The following is a 23,513-nucleotide window of genomic DNA, read 5'->3' as shown; positions in this document are numbered from 1 at the left end:
TGGACTAAATGCTTGTGTCTCCCCCTAAATTCTTACGATGAAGCCCTAACCCCCAGTGATGGTATTTGGAAATGGGGCCTTTGGGAGGTAATCAGGGTTAGATGAGGTAATTAGGGTTAGATGAGGTCATAAGGGTGGGGCCCAAATCTGACAGGGCTGGTGTCCTTATAAGAGGAGGAAGAGACACCAGAACTTTCTCTCTCTCTGCCTTGTGAGGACAGTGAAAATGCAGACATCTGCCAGGAAGAGAGCTCTCACTAGAAGGTGATCATGTTGGCTCCTTGATCTTGGACTTCTAGCCTCCAGAACTATGAACAAATAAATTTCTGTTGTTTAAGCCACCCAGTATATGGTATTTTGATATGGCTGCCCCAGCAGACTAATGCAGGAGCTGTAAATATGCCCTACTTCTACATTGCTATCATTCTGTCACTCCTTAACTCTGGCAGTCTGGCTTTCACTCTAACCCCCTTAGAACTGCTCTTTCAGAGTCAGCAATGAACTTTTGAGTGAACTTACCTCAACATAATAATGACAAACCCACAGCCAACATCATGCTCAATGGTGAAAAACTGAAACCATTTCCACTAAGATCAGGAAAAAGACAAGGTTGCCCACTCTCACCACTATTATTCAACACAGTTTTGGAAGATCTAGCCACAGCAATCAGAGAAGAAAAAGAAACAAAAGGAATCCAAATTGGAAAAGAAGTAAAGCTGTCACTGTTGGCAGATGACACGATACTATACATAGAGGATCCTAAAGACGCTTCCAGAAAACTACTAGAACTAATCAATGAATTTGGTAAAGTAGCAGGATACAAAATTAATGCACAGAAATCTCTTGCATTCCTATACACTAATGATGAAAAATCTGAAATTAAGGAGACACTCCCATTTAGCATTGCAACAGAAAGAATAAAATACCTAGGAATAAACCTACCTAAGGAGACAAAAGACCTGCAGGCAGAACACTATAAGACACTGATGAAAGAAATTAAAGATGATACAGACAGATGGAGAGATATACCATGTTCCTGGATTGGAAGAATCAACATTGTGAAAATGACTATACTACCCAAAGCAATCTACAGATTCAATGCAATCCCTATGAAACTACCAATAGAATTTTTCACAGAACTAGAACAAAATATTTCACAATTTGTATGGAAACACAAAAGACCCCAAATAGCCAAAGCAATCTTGAGAAAGAAAAAGAGAGGTGAGGAATCAGGCTCCTTGACTTCAAACTATACTACAAAGCTACAGTAATCAAGACAGTATGGGACTGGCACAAAAACAGAAATATAGATCAATGGAACAGGATAGAAAGCCCAGAGATAAACCCACACACATATGGTCACCTTATTTTTGATAAAGGAGGCAAGAATATACAATGGAGAAAAGACAGCCTCTTCAATAAGTGGTGCTGGGAAAACTGGACAGCTAAATGTAAAAGAAAGAAATTAGAACACTCCCTAACACCATACACAAAAATAAACTCAAAATGGATTAAAGACCTAAATGTAAGGCCAGACACTGTAAAACTCTTAGAAGAAAAGATAGGCAGAACACTCTATGACATAAATCACAGCAAGATCCTTTTTGACCCACCTCCTAGAGAAATGGAAATAAAAACAAAAATAAACAAATGGGACCTAATGAAACTTCAAAGCTTTTGCACAGCAAAGGAAACCATAAGCAAGACGAAAAGACAACCCTCAGAATGGGAGAAAATATTTGCAAATGAAGCAGCTGACAAAGGATTAATCTCCAAAATTTACAAGTACCTCATGCAGCTCAATATCAAAAAAACAAACAATCCAGTCAAAAAATGGGCAGAAGACCTAAATAGACATTTCTGCAAAGAAGATATACAGATTGCCAACACACACATGAAAGGATGTGCAACATCACTAATCATTAGAGAAATGCAAATCAAAACTACAATGAGGTATCACCTCACACCAGTCAGAATGGCCATCATCAAAAAATCTACAAACAATAAATGCTGGAGAGGGTGTGGAGAAAAGGGAACCCTCCTGCACTGTTGGCGGGAACGTAAATTGATACAGCCACTATGGAGAACAGTATGGAGGTTCCTTAAAAAACTAAAATTAGAACTATCATATGACCCAGCAATCCCACTACTGGGCATATACCCTGAGAAAACCATAATTCAAAACGGGTCATGTACCACAATGTTCATTGCAGCTCTATTTACAATAGCCAGGACATGGAAGCAACCTAAGTGTCCATCGACAGATGAACGGATAAAGAAGATGTGACACATATATACAATGGAATATTACTCAGCCATAGAAAGAAACGAAATTGAGTTATTTGTAGTGAGGTGGATGGATCTAGAGTCTCTCATACAGAGTGAAATAAGTCAGAAAGAGAAAAACAAATATAGAGAATTGACTTGAGGACACAGGGAGGGGGAAGGGTAAGCTGGGACGAAGTGAGAGAGTGGCATGGACTTACATATACTACCAAATTTAAAATAGATAGTAGTGGGAAGCAGCCATATAGCACAGGGAGAGCAGCTCGGTGCTTTGTGACCACCTAGAGGGTTGGGATAGGGAGGGTGAGAGGGAGACGCAAGAGGGAGGAGATATGGGGATATATATATATGTATAGCGGATCCACTTTGTTATAAAGCAGAAACTAACACACCATTGTAAAGCAATTATACTCCAATAAAGATGTTAAAAAAAAAAAAAAAAAGCAACCATCCTAGCTACTACATGTTTCCAAGGATTTTGAATCACATCAAAGAGAATGTTATTAATGAAAACATTTTGGAAGAAATAAAACTAGAGATATTGTTGCATCTCATTTCTCTATGTCAAACTTTTAACCATTTATTCCCAGAAGAGAAATTTGAAACATTAAGGCAAAATTGTTGGGTAAAAGATCCATTCGCTTTTCGAAACCCAGAATCAATAATTGAGTTCAACTTGGTGCCTGAAGAAGAAAATGAATTATTATAGCTCAGTTCTTCATATACATTGAAGAATGATTATGAAACATTAAGTTTATCGCATTTTGGATTAAGATAAAGGAAGACTTTCCTTTGATAAGTCGAAAGAGTATCCTGCTCTTATTACCATTCACAACAACTAGTTTGTGTGAGCTAGGGTTTTCAGTCTTAATCCAGAAAAAACAAAGGAAAGGAATGGATTAAATGGTGCAGCAGATATGCAAGTAGCATTATCCTCCTGTGTTCCAGACTGGCATGAACTTATGAACAGGCAAGCACACCTACCACGTTAAATAAATCTTTTTTTTTAAATTGGAGTATAGTTGCTTTACACTGTTGTGTAAATAAATCTTACCTGGTTTTTGTTTTTTCATTTCTTATTTTGTGATTTTTTATATGTTGTATTTAAATGTTAATCTAGCACTGTATGTGATAACTTTATGTTTTAATTTTTGTTATATTTAATACTAATAAAATCATAATGTAATTTAAAAAAAGAAAGTAAAAAATTTGCCATCTACAACTTCAAAGGAATATTATCAATATGCCTAATCTAATTAGTGCATAACTATGTGATTCTCTGCCTCTTTATTACTTTTTTATCTTTGGAGTAAAAATTCTTTAAAAAAAAAAAAAGGAATTAAGGGTCCAGAAATACACTCTTACACTTACGGTCAACTGATTTTTGCCAAGGGTGCCAGGACAATTCAATGGGGAAAAATGAGTCTTTTCAACAAATGATACTGCGACAGCTGGATAAGTACACTCAAAAGAATGAAGTTGGGGCTTCCCTGGTGGCGCAGTGGTTGAGAGTCTGCCTGCCGATGCAGGGGACACGGGTTCGTGCCCTGGTCCGCGAAGATCCCACATGCCATGGAGCAATTGGGCCCGTGAGCCATGGCCACTGAGCCTGCACGTCCGGAGCCTGTGCTCTGCAACGGGAGAGGCCACAACAGTGAGAGGCCCGTGTACTGCAAAAAAAAAAAAAAGAAAAAAAAAAAAAGAATGAAGTTAGACCCCCTATCTCACACTACATATAAAAATTAACCATAAATGAATCATTGACCTGAATGTAAGAGCTAAAACTACAAAACTTTTAGAAGAAAACATAGGAGTAAATCTTCCTGACTTTGGATTAAGCAATGGTTTCTTAGATGTAACACCAAAAGAGTAAGTGACAAAAGAAGAATTGGTAAATTGGGCCCAGTCCCGAAAGCGATGGCGGTTGCAGTTGTGGGTCTTACTTCTCCTCCCTTGCCCTAGAGGATCTTCTCTTTTTCTCCCTTTCTGCCATTCCAGCAAGCTGCAAACCCTCTGAAAAAAATGCCTCTGCACCTCTAGCTCTTGTGGAGGTTGGTGTCTTTAGTGGAGTCTCCTATTTCAGGGGGACCTTCAAGATGGCTGACGAGTAAGACATAGAGATCACCTTCCTCCCCACATATACATCAAAAATACAACTACATGTGGAACAACTCCTACAGAACACCTACTGAACACTGGCAGAAGACCTCAGACTTCCCAAAAGGCAAGAAAATCCCCACGTACCTGGCTGTGCAGCTGACAGGATCAGGCCTGACACCAGGCCTGGTGTCAGGCCTGAGCCTCCGAGGTGGGATAGCCAAGTTCAGGACACTGGACCACCAGAGCCCTCCTGGCCCCACGTAATATCAATTGGCAAGAGCTCTCCCAGAGATCTCCATCTCAATGGTAAGACCCAGCTCCACCCAACAGCCAGCAAGTTCCAGTGCTGGACACCCCATGCCAAACAACTAGCAAGACAGGAACACAATCCCACCCATTAGCAGAGAGGCTGCCTAAAATCATACTAAGTTCACAGACACCCCCAAAACACAGTGCTGGACACGGCCCTGCCCACCAGAAAGGCAAGATCCAGCCCTACCCACCAGAACACGGGCACCAGTCCCCTCCACCAGGAAGCCTACACAAGCCACTGAACCAACCTCACCCACTGGGGGCAAACACCAAAAACAATGGGAACTACGAACTTGCAGCCTGCGAAAAGGAAACCCCAAACACACGTTAAGTTAAACAAAATGAGAAGACAGAGAAATATGCAGCAGATGAAGGAGCAAGGTAAAAACCCACCAGACCAAACAAATGAACAGGAAATAGGCAGTCTACCTGAAAAAGAATTCAGAGTAATGATAGTAAAGATGATTCAAAATCTTGGAAACAGAATGGAGAAAATACAAGAAGAATAGGTAAATTGGACTCATCAAAATGAAAAACTTTTGTTTCAAAGAACACCATCAAGGAAGTAAGAAGATGATCCTCAGAATGGAAGAAAATATTTTCAAATCATATACTTGATAAAGAACTTGTATTCAGAATACGTAAAGAACTCTTATAACTCAATAATAAAAAAAATCCAATTTTATAAAAGGGCAAAGGATTTGAATTGACATGTCTTTAACAAAGATATACAAATAGCCAATAAGCACATGAAAAGATGCTCAATGTCATAAGTAATTAGAAAAATACAAATCACAGCCACAGTGAGATATCATTTCACCCTCACTAGATGGCTAAAATAAAAAAGAGAGATAATAAAAAGTGTTAGCAAAACTCAAAACATACATATGTCCTTACAAAAACTTGTACATAAATGTTCATGGCAGCATTATTCATAATAGTTAAAAAGTAAAAACAACCCAATGTCTGTCAACTGATGAATGGATAAGTAAAACGTGGTATATACATATAATAAAATACTATTCATCAGTAAAAAACGAAACAAAACAAAAACGAAGTACTGGTACATGCTACGACATGGATGAAGCTTGAAGACACTACGCTAAGTGAAAAAATTCAGACATAAAAGGCCATATATTGTATGATTCCATTTGTATGAAATGTCCAGAATAGGCAAATCTGTAGAGACAGAAAGTGGATTCCTGGTTGCTAGGAGCTGAGGAAAGTGGGGAATGGGGATTGACTGCTAATGGATACAGGGTTTCTTTTGAGAATGAGGAAAATGTTCTGGAATTAGATAGTGGTGATGATTGCATGGTCTTGTGAATTATACGTTAAAGGAGTGAATTTTATGTTATGTGAATTATATCAATAACAACTAAAAAATTCAGAAAAGAAAGAGAATATATTTTGTGTTACCTTTTGTGAAAAAAAGAAGGGCAAATGTATCTGGTTACTTTTGCAAAAAGAAATACAGGAAGGATAAAACAGAAAACAATGGAATCATTTATCCACAAAGGGTAGGGGTGGAGGAACAGGATATTTTCTGCTGGTTGATTCTAGCTTGTCAATATTATAGAGTCACATACAATGGAAAAATTATCAGCAAACCACTGAAAATTAAGAGACCCAGTAAGAATTTGATCATATGTCAGTTTGTATTAGGAAAGAAGGAAGGGAGGGGAAGAGGGAAGGAAAGAAGGTAAAAAGATAGGGAAAAAATGGTCAAAAAAGGGAGAAAGACAAGGAGGGAAAAGGGGAGGATGGGAAGAAGGAAAGGAGGAAGGAGTGGAGGAAGGAGGAGGGAGGGAAAGGGGGAGGGAGGAAACAATGGGGCAGCCTGACAGTAGCTGGCGGTAGTGGTAGCACGCCTCAGGCTTCTCTATCTTACAGGTTGACCTTGACATCAGCATGACGGGCCCCTCAGGGAGTGTGGTAGAAGGACGCCTGCTGGACAGCCACCATTAAAGCATTTTTCTGAGTAGCTTGGCATGCAAGGGTCACTTGCATATTTTCCACTCCCGGATGGAACAAGAGCTAACGGAAGAAATGTGAAAGTAATTAGGAATTTCTCTCATAACAGAAAGGTGAAGTTGAGGGTGGGGATCACCACTTACTCAACATGTAAATGTATGGATCAAACTGCTGGATATGTTGAGATCCTTGCTCCTCAGCCACAAGCCTGAATTTGGTCTGTCCATAAGCAGTGTTTCATCCCATGAAGGCAGGCTCCAGGCCTAATTGCTCTGTATCTGGACAGCATCAGGTTTCCCTAGTTATCAGAAAAGGATGAGTAGGCTCTGATTAACTAGCAAATATATGCTCAAAGGTAGGCTTTTGTAAAACTGCCAAGATTGGATTAGTGTTTAAAACATACACACACAAATACAAACCTGCACATACACATATAGAAGCAAAGAAGTCCATCTGAGTGACAGAGAAATGCAAATCAAAACTGCAATGAGGTATCACCTCACACCGGTAAGAATGGGCATCATCAGAAAATCTACAGACAACAAATGCTGAAGAGGGTGTGGAGAAAAGGGAACCCTCTTGCACTGTTGGTGGGAATGTAAATTGATACAGCCACTATGGAGAACAGTATGGAGGTTCCTTAAAGAACTAAAAATAGAATTACCATATGACCCAGCAATCCCACTGCTGGGCATATACCCTGAGAAAACCATAATTCAAAAAGATACATGCACCCCAATATTCACTGCAGCACTATTTACAATAGCCAGGTCATGGAAGCAATCTAAATGCCCATCGACAGATGAATGGATAAAGAAGATGTGGTACATATATACAATGGAATATTACTCAGCCATAAAAAGGAACGAAATTGAGTCATTTGTAGAGACATGGATAGATCTAGAGACTATCATACAGAGTGAAGTAAGTCAGAGAAAAACAAATATCGTATATTAACGCATATATGTGGAACCTAGAAAAATGGTACAGATGAACCGGTTTGCAGGGCAGAAATAGAGACACAGATGTAGAAAACAAATGTATGGACACCAAGGGGGAAAAGTGGCAGGGGTGGTGGTGGTGGTGGGATGAATTGGGAGATTGGGATTGACATATATAAACTAATATGTATAAAACAGATAACTAATAAAAACCTGTTGTATAAAAAATAAAAAAAGAAAGAAAGGAAAAGAAAAACATTGACATCATGGCAGATAGATTATAAGGGAGAGAATTTAGAATGCAATTGCATTTGCATGGCCAGCGGTGATAGAAATTAGTTTTTACTGGCCACTCATTCTACTGTTACATTATTTTTACTTTGACCCTCTCTAGGCTCACCTATCTATGTGGTCACTGTCCTCCAGCAGAGCGATCATAAAGACAGGAGGTGGATGGACCACCTTGTCTTCGTGTGATGCAAATTCAAAGTGAACAGGCCTCAGATACAAATGGAACTCTTCAAAACCCATCTCACATGCCAAGTCCTTATAAGACTAAAAGGGAAAAAAAAAAAAGCCAAGAACATTTGCTATTATTTTCCCCTAAAAGGAAAGTAAGTGGTAAGAAAACCAAACCATCTGAATAAGCACAAAAGCAAAAGTCAAAACAAAAGTAAGCCAAGTCCGGTGTGAAGTGAATGAGTCACAAGGGTTTTGAGTCTGCCCTAAGCTCTGACAGTTAAAGACAGTAGTTAAGGTCGGAGGAGATATGCTTGGGCACTTCCTCAACTCTCATTTCCTACAAGTTGGCTTCTATCTTCAGAGCCCTCCTGAGGTCACCAATATTGCCCTCAATAGGAGGTTCACCATTTTTTCTCAGAGCTCCTCATGGTTGGCCTGTCTCCTCCTTGAGGAACATTTTTGTTCTCCTGGATCCAGGATCTCCATGCTTCTGCCTCTTGACTACTCTCTCTCAGTCTTCACTGGCTTCTCCTCTTTTTGGTTGTTGAAATAGCCCTCCTCTACCACCCATGCCATGTCACTGACCTTGTTGGAGACACTGCAGGACCCCACGTGGGTCACCCGGATGGCTCGGAAGGGCAGTGGCGCCAGTCGCATGTGCACAGCCCCTGCTAGACGTTCCCCCGGGCTGTTGATGACACGGTTGTGGCTCTGGCGGACCACAAAGGGCTGCACCCACCCCATGCCAGGGCACTGGCTGAGCAGCCAAGCACTGCTGCCCCCGTCCCGCCACCATTGCTGCTGCTACATTCCGGCTTCTCCTCTTTATTTTCAACACCTGTTTCCTGGTGTTCTAAACCTAATCCTCTTCTCACCTTCTCCATGCCCTCCTTAGGGAGTCTGTCATCCAACTCCAGGCCCTAACCATCACCCCCTTGTGTAAGAACCTGTGACCCCCATCTCTGTCCTGCTTCAACTCTGAGCTCTACTCTCACGTGTCCATGGCTTGCAGCCAGGATCCATTCAGATGTTGCTCTGGCATTTCAGGCTTCTGTGTCTAGAATGCCTTCCTTTCCTCTCTTACCCCCATTCTAACACACATCTTCATCTTGAGAATTTGGTACATTAAGGCTGCGTTCAAATGGCACCTGTATTAGTTTGCTAGGCTGCTGTGAAACAGTACCATAAACTGGGGGGCTTAAACAACAGAAATTTGTCTCAGTTCTGGAGGACAGAAGTCCAAGATCAGTGTTGCAGGGTTGGTTCCTTCTGAGGGTTTTGAGTGAAGGAGCTGTTCTAGGCCTTTCTCGGCTAATAGATGGCTATCTTGTCCTTGTGGTTTCACACAGTATTCCTTCTGGGTATGTCTGTGTCCAAACTACCTCTTCTTATAAGGACACCAGTTATATTAGATAAGAGCCTACTCTGATAACTTCATTTTAACTTGACTACCTCTGTAAAGATCCTATCTCCAAATAAGGTCACATTCTGGGGTACTAGGGGTTAGAGCTTGAACATATGAATTTTGGAGTTACACAATCATCCCTAGGCCCTTTTCTATGGAACTTTCTCTGATTCACTTAGAAAGAGTGAAATACACTATTTCCTGTGCTCCCATAGTATTTTGTTCATATGACTAAAATATCATACTAAACTTTATTAGGGGGAACTTTTACATTGTGAACTCCCTGAGAACAAGGATCAGAAATTATGAGGAGGTAGTATCATAGCAGTTAATAATATCTGGGCTCATGGTTTGAATTCTGCTTCTACTACTTTCTAGTTATTTGATCTTAGGCAAATTACTTAATTTTTCTGAGCCTCTACCTTCCTGCTGGTAACATGTTTGTAAGCTATCATATCATAATATATCATAAGGACATCATAAAGCTATCATATCAAAAGAATATTCTGAGGAGTACATGAACTAGTGCATGTAAAGTCCCCAGTACAGACCCTGGCCACACTAGGCCCTAGACAGTGGTTGATGGTTGATGATTGGACTCTTTGCGTCTTCAGGGCCTCTCATGGGGACAGAACACAAAAGAACTCATACACGTTTGCAACAAATCTTCAAGTTCCATGTTTTTCCAGTTTGGGGAACATGTTCACTTAAATGTCTTACCATCATCTCACGCTCATACCTAAAACCTAACTCACTAAGTGTTCTCTCCCCCTGCCTGCTGAACCTTCCATACCTCTGCCAGACCTGGATGCTGTCACTGACTCATTCTTTCCTTTCTTTAGGCCCTCCATTGCTTCTGCTCTGCTATTCAACTTCATTATATTTGAGAGCAAATACAATCAGTATTCACTGAGTGCCCAGTGAGGGTCAGGCTTCATACCCCTGATAGGATACTAGGGAGCTTACACTAGCAGGAAAACCAACAAACCAATATTAAGCATCTAATTAAAAGGCAATGGCTGAATGAAGAGGAAGCCCGGGTGCTTGGAGGAGAACCCAGCCTAGCTGAGTGGTCAGAGAGGCATGTGGGGAGGCCTGAGTGAGAGGATGAACAATGGAGGGAGGGAGAAAGGGAGGTCATCATTTCAGCCATTTAGAAAGCTCACTCTGGCTACTCTTGGGGCACAGATGGGGCAAGGCTTGCAGGTAGGGGGACCCGTAGTCTGTTATCCTCCATCTGGATCCTCAGTCCCCCTACTGACCGTGCTAAGTGTACACTCCCCAGACTCATCTCTATCAGTCTATGCCAGAGGGTCAAGAGTTCCAAAAGTTTGGAAAATGTCTGTAGGAGCAGCATATGAGAATCTTGGCCTTGGTTCTGTCCTACGTCTGCTGCAGACTTGAATGCAAGCAGGCCTATCTCCCCCACGAGGAAGGGATCGCCCATCACTTTAGCTGAAAACAGCTGAAAGAAAACAGAATACTTTTTAAAACACACACACACACACACACACACACAGAAATTTGACATATTAAGAAAAATACTTCGGCAGCATAGACTTTGGATCCAGAGTTCCTGGGCTCAAGTCCTAGCTCTGACACTCATAAGCTGTGAGATTTGCGGCAACTTATTCAATTTAGCTGTCTCTCAGTTTCCTCATCTGCAAAGTGGGGATAAGGATAATAACAGCACCTAATAGGAACTGATAGATCAAAACTGTATCATAGGGTTGTTGAGAGGGTTAAGTGAGTTAATATATGCAAAAGTGCTTGGTACAGAGTATTTGCTATTACCATTATCATAAATGTTTTAAGCCAAAATAAAGAGAGAAATGATAAAGATGACCTAAATAGAAGTATCTGATATATTTCAAGTATTTTAGTGGCCAATAATAATAATATTAATAATTTCTTATAAACTCTAATTGAAGTTTTAAAAATTTCAAGTATTTTCACATATATTAACTCATTTTTATTTTCACAAGATACCTATGATTTAGGCATCACAGATACTATTATTTCCATTTTACCAGTGAGGGGTCTGAAGCAACACTGAAATTTTCTAAGGTCATACAACAGTACCAAGAATAAACTTAGGTTTCCTAGTTTCAAGCTGTACTTTTTTTCTTTTTTTTTTTGCGGTACGCGGGCCTCTCACTGTTGTGGCCTCTCCCGTTGCGGAGCATAGTCTCCGGACGCGAAGGCTCAGCGGCCATGCATGGTTCACGGGCCCAGCCGCTCTGCGGCATGTGGGATCTTCCCGGACCGGGGCACGAACCTGTGTCCCCTGCATCGGCAGGCGGACTCTCAACCACTGCGCCACCAGGGAAGCCCCCAAGCTGTAGTTTTACAGTATACCAAACTGCCTCTGCAGTGCTCCTCCACTCAGTCAGCCCTGGGTGATTGGTGAAATAACCACATTGCTCTTTTAATGTCCTTCTGCCTTGCTCACCTCCTCTGCTCTGGCATTTTTGCTACCCTCTAATATACCACTCCCAGCAAGGACCCAGTTTGGAGACCCCCTAGTTTGCCTTTCCTGGTTTGGCTTCCCAAGGGTAGATCCACTTATTTACCAAAGTCCTTGCCTACTCAGAGATGCAATTTCTAGACAATTGAAGTCTTCCAAAGTGATAAAGAGATTTATTAAACTAATTTCCTGCTTGTCTTCTGAGGGCAATACCTGCCCCATTTTCTGTCCCAATACAAAAGATTAATCTGAATATTTATCATTTCTAGGTCCCAATTTGAACACATTTCAAAAATAATAACAATTAAAATTGTGTGGGGAATTCCCTGGTGGTCCAGTGGTTAGGACTTGGCACTTTCACTGCCAAGGGCCTGGGTTCAATCCCTGGTTGGGGAACTAAGATGCTGCAAGCCATGCAGTGCGGTCAAAAATATGAAATAAAATAAAATAAAGTGTGGGATCAATGAGAGACTGGATAGGTACACCATATATTCACTACGATTTATAAGAGGACTAAAAATACATTTGAAAAAAAATCTGTTACCATAATACAATGTGAAAATAATCCTCAATAAATGGTAGTAGGATACATGGCTGGTAATTTGGGGAAAAATTCTATTTTGAGCCATACCTTACACCACACACACACTCATATACACACACATACATGCACACACACTCCAGGTGGAACACTCAAAGGAGTTAAATATTTTTGAAATAAGATAAAACCTTAAGAAGTTAGAATAAAATAAGATAAAATATGAAACATCTGGAGGAATTTTTGCTTTCTGGATTTAGGAGGATACAAGAAATTGCAAAAGAAAAGACAAATAGATTTGACTACATGAAAATAAGTTTCTGTTAAAAAATAAAAAGACAAATTGGGGAAAATATTTGCAGAAAATATGATGGACAAAAGGGTTAAAGTTTGTTTTTTTTTTTTAAAGAAGAGCCCATGTAAGTGGATAGGAATGACATTAGGATTCCAAGAGATAAATAAACTAAGGGAAAGAACAGAAAATTCATAAAAAATACAATTAGTAACAAGACATTTGGAAGAATATTTAATCTCAACAAATAGCAAGGAAAGAAAATCAGCAGTGTAATGCCACCTTTATATATAGTATGTATATATTAGCACAGACATTACATGCTTATAACTAACATTGTAGGGTATAGCAGAACTGGTACTCTTATACACTATCAGTGGCATACACTATCAGTGGCATGACTCTTCTGGAAAGTGATCTGCCAGCATAAATCAAAAGACTTAAACTTTGCTTCAGCAAATCCACTTCTGGGATCTATCCAAAGGAATTGATTCAAAATACGGAAAAATCTGTGAGCATGGAGATGTACCTTATAGCACTTTTAATAATAATGAAAAATTGGAAACTACTTGAATGCCCATTGATGGTTGGATAAGTTATGATTCACCACTTAAGGGAATTATGTGGTCGTAAAGGTGAGTGAGTATAAAGACTATTAGCAATACAGAAGAATATATAATATGATGTTAACTGAGAAAAACAGGAGATAGTGTATGAAGGATATGATTAGAAAGAACTATGTAAAACATGTATATGAAGAATACTTGAATTCAGAAAAATAATGATTACAAATGCATTTGAATTGTTATATTTAGAGTAATTTTCTGTTTTCCTCTTTTGCTACAATTCTAAATTTTACTTTTGATCAACTCAACATTAATTTAAAAGAAAATAAAACTTTAGTTTGGGCAGGAGGAGATAGGAGGCTGAGGCAGACTTGTGGAACAAATATTTTTGGCAGCTGGGGTCCTTGAAAGTTCCTTCATCTTTTTTTTTTTTTTAGCAGTACGTGGGCCTCTCACTGTTGTGGCCTCTCCCGCTGCGGGGCACAGGCTCCAGACGCGCAGGCTCAGTGGCCATGGTTCACGGGCCCAGCCGCTCTGCGGCATGTGGGATTTTCCCGGACCGGGGCACGAACCCGTGTCCCCTGCATTGGCAGGCGGACTCCCAACCACTGCGCCACCAGGGAAGCCTGAAAGTTCCTTCATCTTAATAGCAAGTAAGGTCAAATTAGAAACCCAGGCTCAACTGTGATAGCCTTAACAGAAAAAGAAAAAAATTAAAATCCAATTACATACACCATGTAAGGCACTGGGCCACAGTTTGAACCACAGAGCGTTAGAGCTGGAAGGGGCTTTAGTGATCATTGAGCTCACTTCTACCCTCCTCCCCTCAAATACACAAACATAATGTTAAAAAATAGGAAAGTAAGGCTCAGAGTCACACAGCAAGTTAATGCAGGACTGAACTTGAGTCCAAGTCACTGACTCCTCACTCAGTGCTGTCTCTCCTCTACCAGATCTCAGCTCAGGACAAAAGAGTACATTTTAGGAAGAATCTTAGAAAGAAAAAAATTTAATTAAAAAGATATTTTAAAAATATAAATAATAAACCAGAAAATATTTTCCCCATATCTAGTACATCTCCCTTTAAATTATAACTGTAGCAGCATCCTGATAAACTAGAAACTTTGAAAATGAAAACTAGAAACTTTTTCAAAAATGAAAAAAAAATAGAAATAAAAATGTTGTCAAGCCCTAGGACTATGATCTGTCCCTGGCCAGATAGAGGGGAATAGAGCCAAACATAAAAACAAAGCTAAGTAGTAACATCTGGGAGGAAACATTCTCTTTGCCAAGGACCCACCTACGCCTTTCAGAGAACCTACGTCTTTCTGGAGCTGTGCGCCGTACCAGGACTTGGGCTTGGCTGGAGTGAGCCACACATCCAGGGCCAGCTGCAGCATGTGTCTCTCTAGCAAGGTGAGGGCACTGGCTGATGTGGGCCTGCAGGTGTGGCAGGCCTCCCTGAGGAGGTGCTCAAGGGCTCTGGGGATGTGCAAAGCCAGGCCCAGGGAAGGGTGGAACTCCAGCAGGTAAATGTTTGTCAAAGCTGGGCTTAATGAAGAGAAACAATTAATGACGATTTTACACAGTGAAGAACTTAATGTTTCTACAGGTATTTGGATTTCATATTTTTTGAGACCAATAAAACACTCTTATAATCCAGGGCATCATAAAAAATTGGAAGCTCAATGGGGTCTCAGAGGCTGTCCAGGGAGCCCATCAAGTTACACAACATGCTTTTTGCTTTAATGTGAACCTTTTTAAAACTAGAAGACATAGTTTACTCTAAAAGCCAAAAAGAATAAGATTCATTATAAGTCAAATCATTATGCTGTACACCTTAAATGTATACAGTGCTGTACATCAATTATATCTCAATAAAATTGAAAAAAGGGATTCTAAGATTGTATATGGCAAACCTGTCAACATTTCAGTAATCAATATTTAGCCAAATATTTGAAAACAAAATAACTTAATATAAAAGTATCTAAATATTAAACAAGTACTTTCCATGACTATTTCTATTTTTCACCCGATTCTTTATCCATTTTTTTCCCCCAAAATGATGATGGATGAAGACGATTTTTAAGTTCTGTACACAACTGCTGGAATCATTCATGTTTGCCATAAAAATGTTATATTTTATGAATGAATGAGGCCAGAGATAATAAAACACTTTTCTGTGGGTTATTGCTTTGGAAATAAAGGATATAGCACCAGTCAAGTCAAGGGCCTTTCTATATCTAAATACTTCTTAAACCCATGCAAATGGGATTCTTCTTACTCCTAGATCTTAGGAAATACAAACCTAAGTCTGGAAAGGAATCTCATCAAGTAAATATCATTTGCTTTTGAGACACTCTGACAGGTTTTAGTATCCATATAGTCCTAGCATGTTCTGTCAAAAACCACTTCCTGAACAGTAGAAGTGGTCTCAAACTTACTATAGTTAAAAAATCAGTCCTGTGAAAGGTCTTTGGAGAAAATGCAGTCTTGTGCCTGGAGCTCCCAGGGTTCTTTCTCAAGAGAAAGAAAGAAAAGGTTAGAACCTCAGCTATGAAATCCCATGGCACCCTACCCATGGGATGCCTGTCCATGAAATGATGGACCAAGATGACATCACAGCCCATTGTGGCAATCTCTTACTGCAAGTCTGCCTGTACTGCTAGACTATACACTTCACAGGAGCATAGGGCCATGCCTGCATTGTTCATTCTGTGTCCTCAGCTCCTAGCACACTGCCTGGAACATGTAGATGCTCAAAAATATTTGATGAATGTTGAAAGGAGCTGGACAATTTCTCCACCCATTTGGAGCAACAGAGAGGTTGTGATCTTGGGTTACACAGACCAACTTGGAGCCTGTCACCAGCTTCTTGGTTCCTCTGTACCCCTGAAGCCTGGAAAGGAATGGTGAGGGGGAATCATACCACATATCAAGGGGGTGACTTCATGTACTCTCTCTGAATGATCTCAGGAAATTTAATCTGCTCCTTAAAGGGGTGGAGGTGGTATCACAAGATAAGCCTGCAGAAACCTTTTTGTTGACACTTGCTAGAATAAGGAAATTCGTTTTTGAGAAATTTAAAGCACATCTGTGTTTCACATATGTTGGCTTGTGTGGCACCTCTGATAAATCCTACGACAGCATTTCAAGAGCAACCGGGGTTTTTTAGGACTCCTCAAGGGAATGAAGATTCTGCACCCAGTGGCATAAGTCTAAATTCTAGTCTCCTATTCTTTATTTACAAAGTAAATAGATATTGAGTATGCAAAGGGATCCCTCTTCTGTGACTTTTATATTTACTTCTCTCAGCTCCAAATACTTGAGAGGTGCTTTGTAGAATAGTATTAGGCTTAACATCATGCCCTTAAATTATCCAGAAATTAAATGTAAAATGTCTAAAGACAACACCAACTTACCAGCTATTGTTGATGGAAATGAGTTATTTGCAAATTATGTTAAGGGGAAGTCCAAATGTATTGCTAGCATCTGGATGGCCTTCACGCCAAAGCCTCTGGACATACTCCCACTGACACTCTATCTAGAAATATCACATAAAAGTTAAAATTAGAAAAGTCAAACTTTCCCATGGATGTGAGTTATGAGCCTTGGCATGATAAGAACAGAACATCAGCCCTTTGCATCTCTTCATTATTTGGCTAATTTTCACCCAGACATGGGTTTTAAGGATTCACTCACACAGAGACATGCTTGTCTTTAGTCTTAGTCTGAGCCGAGGGTCAGCCAGGGAAAGCAAAGGCAACCAGCTTCAGGCGATCTTAAGAGGCACAAGAAAACTTCTTTCTGTCAAATAATTGACTACAATGAAAAAATTCTAAGCAGGCCTAAGGTAACTGTACTGCAACAATCGTTATCTCCTAGCCTTTCCCCAGAGGACACAGACTGTGATCATTTCCTGTAGTGTCCTAGAAATAATTGCAACCTTTTAAAAAATAAATATAATTTTACACTTTAATGTCTTACAAGGGGGTAGGTTTCATCCTTCTTTCACTATAAACTCTGTGACTGAATGAAAACAGGTTGTCAATTCTTTGGTATTGTTAAATGCAATTAGGATTGGAAACCTCCCTTTAAGATTGTAGTCATGCTTGGAATTCAACAATGCAAATAAGCTTACAAATAAACATCGTGTACGTGCTGCCCTAGAAAACCCAGATTCTGGACTGGGACTGAAAGGAAAACACGATTCTCAGTTCTGGCCTGTGTTTTTCATCCTCTTCTCACATGGAATCTTCTAAAACCCAAATATACTCACGTAAGGAAGCCCCTCACCAGCTGCAGGTGAAGCCTCAGGCAGGTGCATTCCTCTCGGTAGGCCTTAATGAAGTAAGGGTAGCTGAGATCAAACCTTGGGCACCTGTGTATGACGTCAGTGATCACTTGTGCTAAGGCAAACCTCTCCTCTGGGTCCAACACACGCTGGTAGGCTTCAGAGTAATTGCCAAGAAGTTTCAAATAAGGTTGACAGTCAGGGAACAGGGCCCAGCAGAGAGAGGTGAGCCTCCACCCATTCCATGCTTTGGAAAGACCCCCACCATCAACAGGAAAGGGACAGCTCTGAACCTCTGGGTACCAGGCCAGGGTGGGCAGCTGCCGCACCAGTGCAACACAGACCAAGCTAGGGAGGGTGAGGGACAAAGCACTCGTTTCACCGCTGTCCCCTCTTCCTCTGCTCTCCACAAATAAAGGGGGGTAATATAATGAATAATATAACATCTAATAATTATAAGCTCCAATGAGACAGTGCATTCAATGTCACTTCATCAAATCCATTTATCTCCAATACCTTTTTCCACAGACCCACTCTCCCTCCCCCATTTTACTCTATCACCAAAGGTGAGCAGGTGGCTTCCACCCCTCTTCTACATCCTCAGTCCCATTTATGACCCTTTCGCTTTAACAGTTTGCCGAAGTTTCACCTATGTAGAAATGGTGGGGGAGGGGGTTAGAGTGGCAAGCTGAGGATGAAAGTGCCCTCTAGCTATAAAGGCATTTATCCCAGATCAGACTTCACTAGGAAAGGCCTACGTACAGAACTCTCAAGAGCATCGAGGGAGCTTCTGTTTTAGTGGAGTTCACAAGTCTTTTCTAAAAGCCGAAGGAAGCTTCCATGCACTAACCATTGAAGAGGGTTCTTAGCGTGGGAATTCAGAAAGAGATGCTCTTTATTTTGTTTTTACATTTGTTTATGCACTTAAGGAATTTCTGTTCTCTGTGTAAATTCTATTTGTGTGTAATCAGTCATGGTGCTAATCAGAAAAAGCTCTTCAGAGATCACTGGGCTGGAATCCCAAACAGGGACCTAAGGGCCAATATGTAAGTAGTTCTGAACAATGTAATTACTGTCTTAGGGTTGTTTTAAAACTTTCATAGGAGGGAGGGTGGGAGGGAGGGAGATGCAAGAGGGAAGAGATATGGGAACATATGTATATGTATAACTGATTCACTTTGTTATAAAGCAGAAACTAACACATCATTGTAAAGCAATTATACTCCAATAAAGATGTTAAAAAATAAAAAACTTTCATAGGCCTTAGACTCACTTACTTTTGGAGACTCTGAACCACATTATATCAAATACATTAAAACACATCCCAATCAATTTTTTCTGTAAAAATGTTAAATGATATTTATAATTTTCAAATTATTTGGCTATGAGCAATACATTTCATTAATGATTGGCTATGATTTCTGGGTAGTATGTACTTGAGAATTCTTATGAAGTGAGAAAATCTGATCTATAAATTGTTTTCAAATGTAATGAGATGTTTACAAGTGCTCAGTTAAAGTTTTAACATTTTATGGACATGTCAGTTAAGCATTTATTGATAACTGTTTTGTATTTTCTTTTTGGATTTCCGAGTAATGCATGTTTTTTTTCCTCTCAGATCTCACATATTTTCAATGGTCCCTGAAAAGCTCTTAGATCCTAAACACCACGTCTATATTACCTGATGGATAAATCAACTCTAACTGAAAGCTTCTGAACTTTTACTCCCAATGGTCTCACAACAGAACAGATCCCTTTCCTCTGCCGATCTAATCCAACTTCCCCCCAAGAGTTTCAGCTCAACATGTCCCTCCCCAGTCTTCTCTGACCCACTCCTCTAATGGAGGTTTCACGCTTCTGAAAGGCCTCAGCTCTCAAGGTAGCTGTATCACCAAAGACACAGGTGTGCCCAGTGTGTGCATTTAATTGACAGCAAGGAGTGGATTGTTGAGCCTGCAATTTCTACCCACCCGACAGCCTAGCACACGCTGAGATGCATTAGAGAAAGAGCATTTTTTGTTTCCTTGGGTGTTGGTCTTCCTGGTAGTTTGAGGCCAGGAAGCCAGCTCACTTCTTAACAAACTACGGAATTTCCTAAAAGGAGATAAAGAGCCCCTTTCATTGTGTGGAGCCCATAGCTAAGAATGCAAGACCAGAAAGAATTGAGAGGGTGTAAGCACTACTTGAATATAGGTGGCAACAGTGCAGCGGGGAGTAAAGGAACCAAGTGGCAGGAAAAGCCAGGAGTGTCTCCATCTTGCAATAACAACTCCTGAAGCTCCCAAGGAGGTAAACACTTGAAAATCAATAGCAGACTAGGAATCAAATACTGCCTTAGTAATAGAAGTCCAGTGTCTGAGGGCTTCAATGCTAAGGCTCAAGCAGGGAGAGCCTGGGGCACTTTATTTAGCATCCAGTTTTGCAGGATGCCCTTTGGGAAACATTGGTTCAAAGGGCCTTGGGTCAACCTCAGTATAAAAAGGATAACACCAGAAGAGGCTAAAAGCTTAGGACACAGAATGTGCTCCACAGGTTAAAAACTCACACAGCTCAGAGTGTGAAATGAAGGTGCAGCTCCCTTGCCTTTAAGTGAACCCCAGGGAAAATGAAGCAAGCAGGGTGATCTAAATGACCTTATCCCATCCACAGGGCTCTACTCTAGAATAGCATTCAGTTATTAAATAGCAGAAGACAAAGCAGAAACGAAGGAGTGATGGGGTAAGAAGGGTGCCACTCAATAGCCTAGGGGAAGATTAGAAAAGAAACAATAACTTCCCTAAATCATTCTGGACGAATTTAAACCTTTTTGGCTGGGCCAGGGCAATCCCAGGAGCTGGTTTATAGTATTTGTATTGCCTTGACCTGTTTTTGTACAATAAGCCCTATTGTTTGGTTATTTGGCAGGGGAAGTTTGTGGTAAGGGTTCTTGCTGGTGATTCCAATCTGGTGATACCAGGTTGCAGAGGCTGGTGCTAAATTGCCACTATCACTTTGTTGTTGGTAGGATTACCAGATTTAACAAATAAAAATACAGGTCATCTAGTTAAATTTGAATTGCTGATAACCAACCAATACTTTTTCAGTATGTCCCCAATATTGTCATATTTTACCTGGCAACCCTAGCTGTTGAGAAGGAAAATGTGGCTCTTTTTAAATTGACAAGCCTTTTTCAAGCTTTGCCCTCCACCTTGAAAAGCTCTCAGATGGTCCTTTGCATAATTTTATTATGAATTCTTTCTCAGTAGGGGTAGGACTGTGATCTTTCTGCCTCACAGTTGCTATTTATTATCTGTTTGCTAACTGGCCCATTTCCATTTAAACTCTGGGCTGGTATTTGTCTAAGAAGTCTTCCTAGCCTGTCAAATGTCACCTGTGTATGTCAAGGGCCAACTCTCAGGCAAAGTAATACGTGGTGCACACTGACGGTAGGCATCAAATATTGGAGAAAATAGAAAAGTGAATAATCTCAAACCGGACTGTGTTTATATTTTTTACCTCAGTCTTTTTTTATTTCTTGGACTTAAAATACTTTTAAAAACAGTATTTTAGGTCAAATGAAAGTGCAAAACAGAAAATCAGTGTCAGACACATCTTGTCACAGAATTTTTGGCCTTTTTTTAGTGCTCTAAACACTAATTCAAATTACCCTGAAAATGTGTCCTCTGGTGGCTGTGGAGAGAATTAGCAGTTGGTATAAATGTCAGGAACTGGCACAGCTGATGCCCAGCTTCTGAGTCTCTTAATCCACCTAAATTCACACCAGCTCTATTTTTATGAGCCTTTCACATAATATGGCTACTTTAAGGATTCAAGACAAGCCAATGTGTTTGAACAGTTCTTGACTTAATGATTCCAATATAGTTAACGATAAAAAACAGCTGAGGACACTTGGCAGTAGAATCAGTAATGGGGGAAAACAGTTGTACTTTAGATAAAAATCTGGTTTATCCATTAAAATTAGGCCCTTTCAACAATTTCTGATTTAGAAAGCCGCATTTTCCAGTTTGGGGGCACTGACAGCTCAGTTTCTATAGGGAACACATTCTTGGGGTAGAAAGGAGGGAGATATTTTCAATGATCGTTTTAAGTTAAAATAATTTCACATACCACAGAAGAAACCAGTGGACAGCCCTGGTAGCTTAGCACAGAATGAACCCTAGGCCAAAGTAAGAAGAAACTTGTTTTTTATTACTCTCTGCCTTTCTATTCTTCTCTGCCATTGAGTCCTGCCTGGGGCCTCCATAAAAGGCCTAGAAGAACTGAAAGTGGAGGTGGGGAGAGTACAGAAAAGGGGGGCTGCTTAAAACTCATGTCTGGCCCAATAAACTTGTCGAGTTTGAGGATTCTGTATTACTTCACGTTTAATGCAGCCTCTCCAGTTTCTACACTGAGTCTAAATCGCGCATTTACTCAGCTGATCACAGTAAGGTTCTGTTTGGCAGATCAAGTTTGCAGACGCAAACTCTAGAAGCCACTTGTCTTTGAAAAGAGGAACAATTTTCAAGGCCAAGGCTTGCACCCTTTAAGTCCAGCCAGTTGTTTTCAAAAGTGGGTGACCTACATCTCCATGAGTAACAGACCAGAGCGTAGATGAAATGGTAAACCCTCTACTCTACTAGAAAAACAATTCAAAGAAAACATTTCCACTTCCTCATCCTCCGACCACATCACAATGCACTGTAACTGGCTTCCATCTCTGCTACGCTTTTGAGAGAGTCCTACAAAGCTGGCAATGACTGCCTGATGGCTGACCCCACTGTCTGGTTTTTAGGACTCACCTTTCTTGATGTTTCACGTCCACACAGGAAACCATCCCCTCCTAATTAAAACGTTTTTTTCCTGTGGGCTTTCCTAACACTATCCCTTTCTTTTTTTCTTCAGTCTCTTTGGCTCCTCCTTCTTGTTCCTCTCATGGATTCTTGTTCCATGACCTTCCCGTTAAATGTAAGTGTTCCCAGGAACCCATTTCAGGCATCTCTGGCTTTTCCTAGACATTTCGATTCATCACTATGGTTCAACTTCCACATTCATACTTCAGCTCATACCTGCTCCTGAGCTTCAAACCTACAGCTCCCGCAAAACATTCACACCTGGGTTTTAGCAAACTCTCCTCACACACCTGTGTCCTAGACTCAATGCTACCTTCCCCTCTAAAGAGGCTCCTCCTCTTTCATTCTGTTTCAGTTAACAGCCTCCTCCCTGAGCCCGAGGAAGTCATTTTAATTCCACCCTCATTCTCTCACTCCAACATCCAGTCTTCAAATCCTATTATTTCCATTCTGGAAATCCTTGCCCAACTGCTCTCACCCACCCACATGTGGCATACCCTTCTAAAGGCCATAATAAGGTCAGTCAGTTTGTCTGTGTTTAGCAAAGTGAGGCTTGTCCCTGACAGGACAATGAACATGAATGGAATCATCATTCATTCTCGATAAAAGCATACATATTATAAAAGGGCCTGAATTATACAGCCCTCTAACAAATTTCCCTTATGATAAAGTCATATCCTTCACATTTTATTTTTTGTAACAAAGAACCACAGTAAAGAACATAAAATTTATTACTCACATCCTTACAACTAGCTAAGGTTATTTAAATAATTATTCATTTTATTGGGAACTGCTCTAAAAGACCCACTGGGTTTAAAAAAGTATATTGGGGTTTATAAGAATGTTCAATAGATGTTTTGTTTTCTAGGTAAAATTACCTGGCGCTTGTTTTCTAGAAGAGTTGCTTCCCAAGTCCACATGTCATACAGCACGGCAAATCTGTCCATACCTGCATGGGCCCATCCCCAGTCCTGGTCAACATTTGACTCGTTGCCCTCTTTGTGACCTGGTAGAGAAATGGATGAAAATGACCAGAGACAGGTCTCT

At 40.5% G+C, this 23,513-nt stretch overlaps 1 protein-coding gene and 1 non-coding gene across 2 annotated transcripts in view; one reads left to right on the top strand and one right to left on the bottom strand.

Moving 5' to 3' along the window:
• Positions 1-23,513, bottom strand: part of LOC115866882 (uncharacterized) — a 117,233-nt gene that overhangs the window by 29,403 nt on the left and 64,317 nt on the right. The window contains exons 12-16 of the mRNA XM_060283504.1: positions 23,345-23,472; positions 16,766-16,887; positions 8,014-8,168; positions 6,816-6,970; positions 6,590-6,735 (exon numbers count right to left, since the gene is read on the bottom strand). The gene's annotated coding sequence lies outside the window, so the exon portion shown is untranslated. The remainder of the gene's footprint in view (positions 1-6,589; positions 6,736-6,815; positions 6,971-8,013; positions 8,169-16,765; positions 16,888-23,344; positions 23,473-23,513) is intronic.
• On the top strand, positions 12,271-12,343 carry TRNAE-UUC (transfer RNA glutamic acid (anticodon UUC)). The gene has a single exon. It is a non-coding gene; the product is annotated as a tRNA-Glu (tRNA).

The sequence above is a fragment of the Globicephala melas genome, chromosome 14 (assembly GCF_963455315.2).
Source record: "Globicephala melas chromosome 14, mGloMel1.2, whole genome shotgun sequence".
NCBI lineage: Eukaryota > Metazoa > Chordata > Mammalia > Artiodactyla > Delphinidae > Globicephala > Globicephala melas.
The sequence above is the reverse complement of the archived record's forward strand: the minus strand, read 5'-3'. Positions and strand labels throughout refer to the sequence as shown.